General features: G+C 46.0%; 1 pseudogene; it reads left to right on the forward strand.

The window, feature by feature from the left end:
* The first annotated feature begins 12,146 nt into the window (after nt 1–12,146).
* On the forward strand, nt 12,147–12,264 carry LOC124790812 (annotated as a pseudogene).
* Nucleotides 12,265–12,708: the final 444 nt, after the last annotated feature.

Consider the following 12,708-nt stretch of genomic DNA (forward strand, 5'->3'; position numbering starts at 1 on the left):
TTCAAGATGACACAAATACATGACGCTACTTACAACGCAGTCAGCACGTCTACCAATAATTCAGTTCTTAAGTTATGGAAATATGCTCCAAGGTTACAGTCCCATTGGAAAATCGACGCATGAACGTCCTAACCGTCGGAATATCTCTCTCCACCCGGATGTCTTTTCAACCGGACGAAAAGACAGAAATCGCGTAGCACAGGAATTGTACTAAATAGCCTTGGACAAATTGTTGGCCCCATTCGCTGGACGCGACATTGCATTTGTTTCGTATGTTGCAACAACTTCACGGTGAATCTATGTGCAAGTTATACGCCTTGCGCTCAAGATTCTTAGTGTTCCGCGTATTTGAACTTTGGAGTACGTTTCCAGCTGCCGTACCACTTCAATTGCGGGTTGTCGAGCACATGTTGCTAGTACCGTAGCGGAACCGCGTCTGCTGGAAACCTGGACAATGTACTCTGTTCTGAGAACGCGCCACTCTTGTTGTGTCATGGTCTTAGCATGGACATGTGTAACTTACACTGAGGTGTCGAAAGACATGGCATAGCGATACTCACATATATTGATGTATCACGTGCACAATGTATAAAACAGTAGTGTATTGGCGGAGCTGTCATTTGTACGCAGGTGATTTATGTGAAAAAGATTTTGGCGTGATTACGGCCGCACGACAGAATTAACAGACTTTGAACACGGAATAGTGGTTGGAGAGGGACGCTTGGGACATTTCGGAAATAGTTAGGAAATTCAATATTCCAAGATCCATAGAGCCAAGAGTGTATCCAGAATACCAAATTTCAGGCACTACCTGCCATCACAGACAACGCAATGGTCTACGTTTGCGTAGTGTTGCCAGTGCTAACAAACAAGCAACGCTATGCGAGAGAACCACAGAAGTCAGTGTGGGACGTACGACGAAAGTATCCACTACGACAGTGCGGTGAAATCTGACGTTAGTGGGCTATGGCAGCAGACGACCGATGCGAGTGCTTTTGCTAACAGCATAACATTGTCTCCAGTGCCTCTTCAGAGCTCGTGACCATATCGTTTGGCCCTTAGACGACTAGAAAACCGTGGCCTAATCAGATGAGTCCCGAGTTTGGTTATTAAGAACTAATGGTAGGGCCCGAGTGTGGTGCAGGTCCCAAGAAACCACGGACCTAAGTTGTATTTATATTAATACCTTCAGCTGCTGACGGGCGATGATGTATATCAACGGGGACAGGTGAAAATGTGTGCCCCGACCGGGACTCGAACCCGAGATTTCCAGCTTACATGGCAGACGTTCTATCCATCTGAGCCACCGACGGTGCAGAGGATAGCGCGACTGCAGGGACTATCTTGCTCACGCCTCCCACGAGACGCACATTCTCACCGTGTATGTCCACACACTACATTAGAAATGTCCCACCCCAACACACTCATTACTCGTGAAAGACATTCTTACCAAGTCCCGTAAGAGTTCGGGGAATGTGTTTGCATCCGCACAGAAGAAGTAGGTCATGACCGGTATTGCCAGAACTGTATGCTTATATGGATATGGTGCCTGTTATTTCGGACATGTCCGAAAGGTCACCATATATGTATACGAACCTAACTTGTCAACAAGGTGTTATGCAAGCTGTTAGCTGCTCCATATTTGTGTGGGCCGAGTTTACGTGGAATGGACTGTGTCCTATGATCTATCTGTTATGTTAGTTATGTTAGCCTACTTGGAGACATTTGGAGCCATTCATGTACCCAAACAACAGTGTCATGTCACCGGGCCACAGTTGTTTGAGTTTGATTTGAAAAACATTTTGGACAATTCGAGTAAAAAGTATGTCCACATACATCGCCCGACATGAATCCTATCAAACATTTATTGGACATAATCGAGACGTCAGATCATGCACAACATCCTGCACCGGCCAAGCTTCCGCAGTTATGGACGGCTATAGAGGCACAATGGGTCAATATTTCTGCAGGGGACTTCCAACGACTTGTCGAGATCGTGCCACGTCGAGATGCTGTGTTAAGCCGGGCAAAATGAGGCTCGACACGCATTTTATCGATTCTCTACTTAACTGGAACAGCTATCTTCCTTAAGAATACTGTATTATGACTGTGATTCGTGTTTTACTCTCGGAAGACTCTGCGTTCTCCATTTTTGTCCTCGAAAACACTGATTTATTTCTTTTTGTCCTGCAGCTTTAGGTAAATAAGGAGACTCATGTAATGTGTTCGCGGTAAATTTCCTGTCTGTATGGTTTCCTAACTTTCTGTCTAGGAGCTGAAGGTCGATAATTTCGAACTCACTTGGACGGTTATTTTCCGAAAGTAAATTGACAGCAAGTGATTTGAAATACAAAGTGTTTAAAGTGCTATTCTGTAATTGAGGTGTAAATTTCATGTGATTTTGAATTATTCGTTGAGTCGATGACTTCTCGACGTGTTAAATCTACCTATGTCATTGATGATTGCGTAGGATCTTAATATGTAGATTTAATTATATTATTGGATAGAAGTACCCCAGTTGTTATGGCGAGTTATGAAAACAAATACATGCGAGTGACATTTCACAGTTAACGAGTGTAATCTCTGGTCGAAGTGGCTGTATCTGCAAATCCCATTGCCTCTTCCACTCAGTTGCTTTCCTGACGAAGACGATGGTGAATACTGGAAAATTCAGACTTTCGTAGGAATCGACAACGATTAATACGATGCAGCCGTCGCGGAAGACTTTGTGGTTTTAAAGTGACACAGATATTGAAAGCGCATCATGCTCTTAAGAAGATAACGAAAACTCGCAACCAAAAAGCCTATACATTGAGCTTAGTAATAGGTGTCATGTCACAGATGAATGGAGCTACACTGACAGGTCTTAGAGATCATGTTAAGAAACTTGGCAGCTTGCTTTAAATGCAGAAAAATGTAAATTAATTAGTAGTAAAAACAATTCTTTAACGTTGGAATACAGCATTGGTAGGGTGCAGCTTGGCACAATCACTTCATTGAAATACACTCCTGGAAATTGAAATAAGAACACCGTGAATTCATTGTCCCAGGAAGGGGAAACTTTATTGTCACATTCCTGGGGTCAGATACATCACATGATCACACTGACAGAACCACAGGCACATAGACACAGGCAACAGAGCATGCACAATGTCGGCACTAGTACAGTGTATATCCACCTTTCGCAGCAATGCAGGCTGCTATTCTCCCATGGAGACGATCGTAGAGATGCTGGATGTAGTCCTGTGGAACGGCTTGCCATGCCATTTCCACCTGGCGCCTCAGTTGGACCAGCGTTCGTGCTGGACGTGCAGACCGCGTGAGACGACGCTTCATCCAGTCCCAAACATGCTCAATGGGGGACAGATCCGGAGATCTTGCTGGCCGGGGTAGTTGACTTACACCTTCTAGAGCACGTTGGGTGGCACGGGATACATGCGGACGCGCATTGTCCTGTTGGAACAGCAAGTTCCCTTGCCGGTCTAGGAATGGTAGAACGATGGGTTCGATGACGGTTTGGATGTACCGTGCACTATTCAGTGTCCCCTCGACGATCACCAGTGGTGTACGGCCAGTGTAGGAGATCGCTCCCCACACCATGATGCCGGGTGTTGGCCCTGTGTGCCTCGGTCGTATGCAGTCCTGATTGTGGCGCTCACCTGCACGGCGCCAAACACGCATACGACCATCATTGGCACCAAGGCAGAAGCGACTCTCATCGCTGAAGACGACACGTCTCCATTCGTCCCTCCATTCACGCCTGTCGCGACACCACTGGAGGCGGGCTGCACGATGTTGGGGCGTGAGCGGTAGACGGCCTAACGGTGTGCGGGACCGTAGCCCAGCTTCATGGAGACGGTTGCGAATGGTCCTCGCCGATACCCCAGGAGCAACAGTGTCCCTAATTTGCTGGGAAGTGGCGGTGCGGTCCCCTACGGCACTGCGTAGGATCCTACGGTCTTGGCGTGCATCCGTGCGTCGCTGCGGTCCGGTCCCAGGTCGACGGGCACGTGCACCTTCCGCCGACCACTGGCGACAACATCGATGTACTGTGGAGACCTCACGCCCCACGTGTTGAGCAATTCGGCGGTACGTCCACCCGGCCTCCCGCATGCCCACTATACGCCCTCGCTCAAAGTCCGTCAACTGCACATACGGTTCACGTCCACGCTGTCGCGGCATGCTACCAGTGTTAAAGACTGCGATGGAGCTCCGTATGCCACGGCAAACTGGCTGACACTGACGGCGGCGGTGCACAAATGCTGCGCAGCTAGCGCCATTCGACGACCAACACCGCGGTTCCTGGTGTGTCCGCAGTGCCGTGCGTGTGATCATTGCTTGTTCAGCCCTCTCGCAGTGTCCGGAGCAAGTATGGTGGGTCTGACACACCGGTGTCAATGTGTTCTTTTTTCCATTTCCAGGAGTGTATGTAGGAGTAACGTTGCAAAGCGGTATAAAATGGAACGAACTCCCACAGCTTGGTGGTACAGAAGGCGAATGTTCGATTTCGTCTCATCGGGAGCATTTGGGAAAGTGTAGCTCATCCACAAAATAGTGTGACCCATTCTACAGTAATGTTCGAGTGTTTGGGACCCCCACCGAGTCAGACTAAAAGAAGACATCGAAGCAGTCCAGAGACGTGCAGTTAGATTTGTTACTGGTAGTTCCGATCATCTCCAAAGTGTTACTGAGATGATTCATGAACTAAAATGGGAATCTCTGGAGGGAAGGCGATGTTCTTCCACAGGGGGCTATTGCGCAAATGTAGAGAACTGAAATTTGAAGCCGACTGCAAACCAATTCTACTGCCGCCAATGGACATTTCGCCTAAGGACCATGAAGATAAGACAACAGAAATTAGGCCTCCTACGAAGACCTTTCGACGACTGTTTTTCTCTCGATACAGTTGCGAGTAGAACAGGAAAGGAAATGAATAGTAGTGGTGCAGGGTACCCTCCGCCACGCACCGTGTAGTGGTTTGCTTAGCATGTGTCTAGTTAAAAATGTAGAGGTCAATGTTTTAACGAAGCAGAAACATCAAAGCAACAGCAGGCAGTAGGATGATCGGAAGTAAACACCTTAAAATAGCTGTACTCTTGCCAGTGGATCGATTACAATGCGTTCCGGAAAACCATGAAATTTTATAGTTCTGTTGCACTTGAGTAAAGAAGTGAATCACCAGAGTTAGGAACTTTCACACGTTCGATACTGATTTCCCGAAGAGTCTGCAACCCTGATCCCAGACAGCAGCGTGTTAGAAATAGCCAGATCCCTACTCGAGAGTGGATAAAACGCAAATAAAACCCATAAATCTGCGGTGATCTACACCTACAACAAGACAATGAAAAATCGAAGAAAGAGAGGCGCCCGTTCGGGGAAGATGTTTCGTTTGATTAATAGAACACGAACGAATATTTACATACATTAAAATAGCTTATGGGCGCCGCGAGCAGGAGCGACCGTGACAAAGGCATTCCGGGGAGAGTTTCAGCGAGTGTCGGCGGCCGCTCCGCCTGCCCACTGCCTCCAGCACGCTGACCATTAATTTATGTGGGCGCCGCCGCGGCACTGGCGTCGAGCTCCCAGCCGAGCCAAGGGCGCCAGGGGAAGGGGCTTTGATGATCTGCTGCACAGGATGCGAGAGAAGCACAGTGTCTCAGAGGGGAAAGAGTGCTGTGTCAGTATTATTTTGCCGTCCAGAAATAAAATGTACGAATACATCACAGAAAATGAAACTGTTGTAAGTTCCCCACTATGTGCTGCTTTACGAAATCCAGCCCAAATTCACCTCTCATTCCACAAAAAGTCTACGTTTTATTAGAACTATGTACCCACAAACTGTCATCCAACTTAAACTCATATCCTAACTTATGCCTAAATAGAAACTACATCTACATCTACATTTATACTCCGCAAGCCACCCAACGGTGTGTGGCGGAGTGGCGGAGAGCACTTTACGTGCCACTGTAATTACCTCCCTTTCCTGTTCCAGTCGCGTATGGTTCGCGGGAAGAACGACTGCCGGAAAGCCTCCGTGCGCGCTCGAATCTCTCTAATTTTACATTTGTGATCTCCTCGGGAGGTATACGTAGGAGGAAGCAATATATTCGATACCTCATCCAGAAACGCACCCTCTCGAAACCTGGACAGCAAGCTACACCGCGATGCAGAGCGCCTCTCTTGCAGAGTCTGCCACTTGAGTTTGCTAAACATCTCCGTAACGCTATCATGCTTACCAAATAATCCTGTGACGAAACGCGCCGCTCTTCTTCGGATCTTCTCTATCTCCTCTGTCAACCCGACCTGGTACGGATCTCACACTGATGAGCAATACTCAAGCATAGGTCGAGCGAATGCTTTGTAAGCCACCTCCTTTGTTGATGGACTACATTTTCTAAGGACTCTCCCAATGAATCTCAACCTGGCACCCGCCTTACCAACAATTAATTTTATATGATCATTCCACTTCAAATCGTTCCGCACGCATACTCCCAGATATTTTACAGAAGTTACTGCTACCAGTGTTTGTTCCGCTATCATATAATCATACAATAAAGGATCCTTCTTTCTATGTATTCCCAATACATTACATTTATCTATGTTAAGGGTCAGCTGCCACTCCCTGCACCAAGTGCCTATCCGCTGCAGATCTTCCTGCATTTCGCTGCTATTTTCTAATGCTGCAACTTCTCTGCATACTACAGCATCATCCGCGAAAAGCCGTATGGAACTTCCGACACTATCTACTAGGTCATTTGTATATATTGTGAACCTAATTTGAAGTTGACAAAACTTTTCTTTATATTAAATACGCAACTGATGTAAAACAAATATCTGCCCCTAATCAGAATTTCCACTTATCTCGTGTCTTGGCAGCACTGTTGCAAATTTCTCAAAAATGTCGCGCGGGGTTGCTGCGCGGTCTAGGGCGTCTTGTGGCGGTCCGCGCGGTTCGCCCCTCCACCCCAAAGTCAGAGGTTCGAGTTCTCCTTCGGGTATGGGTGTGTGTGTTGTCCTTAGCGTAAGTTAGTTTAAGTTAGATTAAGTAGTGCGTAAGCTGAGGGACCGATGACCTCAGCAGTTTGGTCCCATAAGAACTTACCGCCAATTTCCAAATTTTTTCTCGAAAACACAACAACGAACAGCAAGAAGGCAGCGGCTAAGCCAGATTCATATTTTTAAAGAAAATTTCCAAACACTATTCCAACTGTTGCATACCACATAGTGCAATGAGGCGATGCGTAATGATAACCTTCTTTAAACAGTGGGATGGGGTGAGGAACTATTCCGATGAAATGATATTCCAAGACAATGATTACCGAAAAACAGAGTATAATTTCGCCTGATCTTCGACATAACATGGTCTGAACAATACTATGCTTAAGAAATTGAACAATGATTTAAAAAGCGTACAATGTTAACAGCGAATTTATACAAAAACCAAACAGTTTAATCGGTTGACATGTTAAAATAATATTCATGCTTGCTGTCGTTTACAAAAAGTCTTTCTCCATCTAACAGAGACAATTACAAGTCAACACAGCACTGCTAAATACACCCTCCACCTAACACACTTCCGCTAAGAAAGCATCAGACTACACGGAGGCGAAGACTGTGCCACAGCAAGACCAAAGATTGTTTAACAGTGACATGACTTCCTCTCCGTCTGACGTGCACATCAATAACTTACAAGAATCAAAATGGCATGACCGTCTTACGCTGTTACATCGAGAGGCATTTACATTCAAAGCCTAACGTTTACGCGAAGGAAATGTGTCACGTAGTGATGCCGTTACAGGACACAGAACACTTCCCCTCCATCCTAAACACCTATAAACAATCGCAAACACTGATAAGTTAGCTTTATAATCTGTACATATGACTTTCGGTTACACTTCAAAATAATAAGCACCGCCATTCTGGCCACAAACAAGCAAATCGTGTCCGACCGACTGCCGTGTCATCCATCAGCCAATGGCGTCATGTGGAACCGGTATCAAGGGAGGGGTGTAAGCACACAGCACTCTCGGTCGTTGTTTGGTTAGCAGAACTGGTGCCACTGTTATCCAGTGAAGTAGCTCGTCCATTGACATCACGAGGCTGAGTGCACCCTGTTCCATCTCGTAAAAATCCCTGGCAGTACCAGGAATCGGATCGTAGTACTGTTCATATCAGACAGTTACGCTGACCTCCCAGCTACAGAGCAGGACTCATACGAAAAATGTCTCCGATAACTATACCATCGACTGTACATGTTCCAGTCTCTTAATGCATCTGTTATTTTGAAACTTCGTTGAAGATAAAATCTGTGCGTCCGATTGGGATTCGACGCCTGAACCTTCCCTTTCGCGGTCATTGCTTTTACCGGCCAAGCTATCCAGGACTGGATCAAGATTCAGTCGGAAGACAATATCCAAGCCTGTGGTTAACCATTTCCTGGCAACATTCTTACTTCCAGTAGTGGTAGTTCCGCAGAATATGCAGAAATTCTGTGAAGTTCGGAGGGTTGGAGAAAGGTACTGGAAGAAGCAAAGCTGTGACAGCGTATCGTCAGTAGTGCCTAGATATTTCAGTCCGTTACATCGTTATCATGAAAGGAAAGGTTCCGGCTTCGAGCCCAGGTGTGGCGCACGTCTTCAGTCTCTCAGGATGTTTCGAAACAGTGCATACTCCACTGCTGAGTGAAGTATTCACTCTGGTCACCTGGCGTTATTTATGATTAGGTAACTACACCCATACAACAGCAGGTTATAGTTTGTATGGCATAATATCACCAGCGCTGTCTTACAAAGCCAGTCAATCAGTACGACAGGAGAGGCCCACCAGCATCAGTGTCCTAGGTTAAGGCAACATCAACACGACAAGCATGCTTTGTGCCTGTGCGGCTTCTGACCCAGAGCCGCATGAGTCCTCGAGCTTAGCGCACCATATTTCATATAGCACACGAAAAAATGTCCAATACCTGCCAACTCATCTCGACCAGTTCTGCCATATATTAAAAGACACAGAGATCAATGTCATACTACTATCGGGTGAGAGGCTCAAACTAAATTTTTTCTCCGGTTCCGTAAATGTAAACGGCTATGTCATTCTAAACATGACAGATGTGACAGATGAGGGAGTGGAGTGGAGACGTACCTAGGTCTGAACTATTATTACTTTCTGTGCTACAAACATCGAATAATACTGAAGACAGACAAGTGGCGTACACTGTATCTTCCTAAAGTTTGATAGCGTACTGACTTCAGTGGACAGGATAAACGGGTGGAATCGATTGACTGAGTTCACGTTAAAATTTTGAACACTGCGTCATTTAGTAATAAAGTGAGTCAAGATCAACGCAAGGTGCAATTTTACTTGAACCACAATAATAACCCTAATCAAAATCAGGGCCCGCATCTCGTGGTCGTGCGGTAGCGTTCTCGCTTCCCACGCCCGGGTTCCCGGGTTCGATTCCCGGCGGGGACAGGGATTTTCTCTGCCTCGTGACGGCTGGGTGTTGTGTGCTGTCCTTAGGTTAGTTAGGTTTAAGTAGTTCTAAGTTCTAGGGGACTGATGACCATAGATGTTAAGTCCCATAGTGCTCAGAGCCATTTGAACCACTTTAGTGCTCAGAGCCAAAATCAGGATAGCAAAGTGTTTAAAACACTCTGACCCAATAAAATTCTACAACATTTAGTATCAGAAGACATCAAGCATAAGCATAACTATCAGTGAAAGAAGTACTTCCAGTTTTTACTAAGTTTCAAAAATGAAATACTTACAAAAATATTCTCTGATCGAATTCCTTAAAATGCCAACCATTAGTTTGCTTTAAAATCAAATAAAACTGCATTTTAACTGTATTTTAGAAAAACACATGTGAACCCTGCCGTAATGATCGATAGCTCGCGCCACGCTCCTGGATTACACAAAAAAATAAAAGGAAAAAATGAAATGAAATTATCGTTAGGTATTGATGGCCGTGAGTTCCCAAGTGGAGAAATTCGGCCGCCGAGTTCCAAATATTTTCAGTTGACGCCACATTGGTCGATTTGCATGACAATGATGATTAAATTATGATGAGAACAACTGAACACCTAGTTTACGAATGGAGAAAACCTCCAAGCCAGCAGGGAATAGAACCACGGCCTGCTGCATGGCAGCGTAGACGCGCTGACCACTCAGGTAAGAGGAGCAGACTTTGGAACCACCAATTTTACTCCTGAGAGCGGTGGCCGCTAGGGGACACTCTTGGCGACTTCTCGTAGCGTGACTGCAGACCAGAACTAGGGCGCGTTTACCAGAAGAGCGCAGTACGCCTTTGGGAGCAGAGCTAGCACGTTTTCCGGCTGGGACAACGGATTCACTGCTTCGGAGGGTATTACAGAAGTGCCGATCACACTGGCGCCAGGGAGTACATCTCACTGACAGCCCCCGTTGGCCAAAGGGCGGACAGGTGGCCAAGTGGAGAGCAGCCGACAAAGAAGGGAACTATCAGCCGTGAGAGGACGATCACAACACGTACGCGAGTCTACTACCACCGGGAAGGTCGCTGCCAATGGTTACAGGCTAAGTGTGTTTTGGAACAGATTTAAAACCGGGCTTGCTCCGCCGCATTGTGCGAATTGGAATGAAATGAGCTCGCCCATGGATCTAGTGCGGCCGGCATCTTGTTTTTAGCTGCGGGTCTAGCAGCTGTTCGTTTAGTTCTGTGATAATTTGAAATATTCGAAAATTCAGTACCTGATCAGCGATACAGCGCAATCATTCGTGGTGTACATTTACTAAAGAGCGTCATTTTTGTCCTCTACGTTTAATGAGTTCTTTTCTTAATGTTCAGAAATTCGATGTCTTTGCTAGTGGTACTGCTCAATGTTTCGTGGCGTACGTTTACTATGGAATTTCTTTCTTGTATGGTGTCTTTAATTAATTCCTTTTAATGTTCAGAAATTCAGTGTCTTTGTAAGCAGTACAGTTTAGTCTCCTGTGGTGTACATTTACTACAGAGTTTCATTCTTCTTCCCCTCAGAGGGGGTTACTTAAATCATTACTGTGTATCAAATGTTAACTGTACTTTCTCAAACAATTCTTCTCTTCTAACAAGGGAACCTCTCCACCGCACCGCCCTCACATTTAGTTATAAGTTGGCACAGTGGATAGATCTTGAAAAACTGAACACAGATCAATCGCGAAAACAGGAGAAAGTTGTGTGGAAGTATGAAAAAAATAAGCAAAATATACAAACTGAGTAGTCCATGCGCAAGATAAGGAGAGTGTGAGCTCAGGAGCGCCGTGATCCTGTGGTTAGCGTGAGCAGCTGCGGAACCAGAGGTCCTTCGTTCAAGTCTTCCCTAGAGGGAAAAGTCAATTTTTTTATTTTCAGACAATTATTATCTGTCCGTCCGTCCGTTCGATGCGAGGTAACTGTGCCGTAGTATCGGGCAAGGTAGAAGAATCTTTTTACCCATTCGCCAAGTGTACAAGTTAGGTGGGTCGACAACATATTCCTGTCATGTGACGCACACGCCGTCACCAGTGTCGTATAGAATGTATAAGACGTGTTTTCCTGTGGAGGAATCGGTTGACCTATGACCTTGCAATCAAATGTTTGGAGAGGAACGTCATTTCGTCTACTAATCGCACTGTTTTGCGGTGCGGTCGCAAAACACAGACACTAAACTTATACCAGTGAACAGAGACGTCAATGAACGAACGGACAGATCATAACTTAAAAAAAAAAAAGAAAAAAAGTAAATTTTTCACTCGAGGGAAGACTTGAACCAAGGACCTATGGTTCCGCTGCTGCTCACGCTAACCACGGTACCACGGCGCTCCTTTCCTTTTTTTTTCCTCTCGTTTTGTTCGATTTTGTTCGTTGCATCTCCTCGGGGAGGACGTCGTAAGACATCCGTTTAAGTTCATTGTTGATCGATTAAATCAGTTTTTTTATTACAGAACCTGAACTCATACCCTCCTTGATGTTGCCTATCTTGCGCATGGACTACCAGTTTGTATATTTTGCTTATTTTTTTCATAGTTCCACACAACTTCTTCCTGTTTTCTCGATTGATCTGTGTTCTGTTTTTCAAGGCCTATCCACTGTGCCAACTTATAACTAAATCTGAGGGGGGTGCGATAGGGATGTTCCCTTGTAAGTACTTTTTGCCAACGGCCTTGCCGCAGTGGTAACACCGGTACCCGTCAGATCACCGAAGTTAAGCACTGTAGGGCTGGTCTAGCACTTGGATGGGTGACCATCCGGTCTGCCGAGCGCTGATGGCAAACGGGGTGCACTCAGCCCTTGTGAGGCAAACTGAGGAGCTACTTGATTGAGAAGTAGCGGCTCCGGTCTCGGAAACTGACATACGGCCTGGAGAGCGGCGTGCTGACCACATGCCCCTGCATATCCGCATCCAGTGACGCCTGTGGGCCGAGGATGACACGGCGGCCAGACGGTACCATTGGGCCTTCATGGCCTATTCGGGAGGAGAAGTATTTTTTGCTTATCGCTGAGTAAATTGTCTGCATTAAGAAACTGCTGTATATTTGGCCCCATCTCGTACTTTACTGAAGTATTATTGTGCATTCACTTATCTGCAAGGAGGAGGGGAGTTACCTTCCTGACCCGGCGCCAGACTACCATTTGAATACCATTGTAAATGATCTTGTTGTGGAAAAGGTTTGTACTTTACTCTATGTCGTTAGTTTAAACTTCATGGTACCTAT

Source organism: Schistocerca piceifrons, chromosome 3 (genome assembly GCF_021461385.2).
Source record: "Schistocerca piceifrons isolate TAMUIC-IGC-003096 chromosome 3, iqSchPice1.1, whole genome shotgun sequence".
Classification (NCBI taxonomy): domain Eukaryota; kingdom Metazoa; phylum Arthropoda; class Insecta; order Orthoptera; family Acrididae; genus Schistocerca; species Schistocerca piceifrons.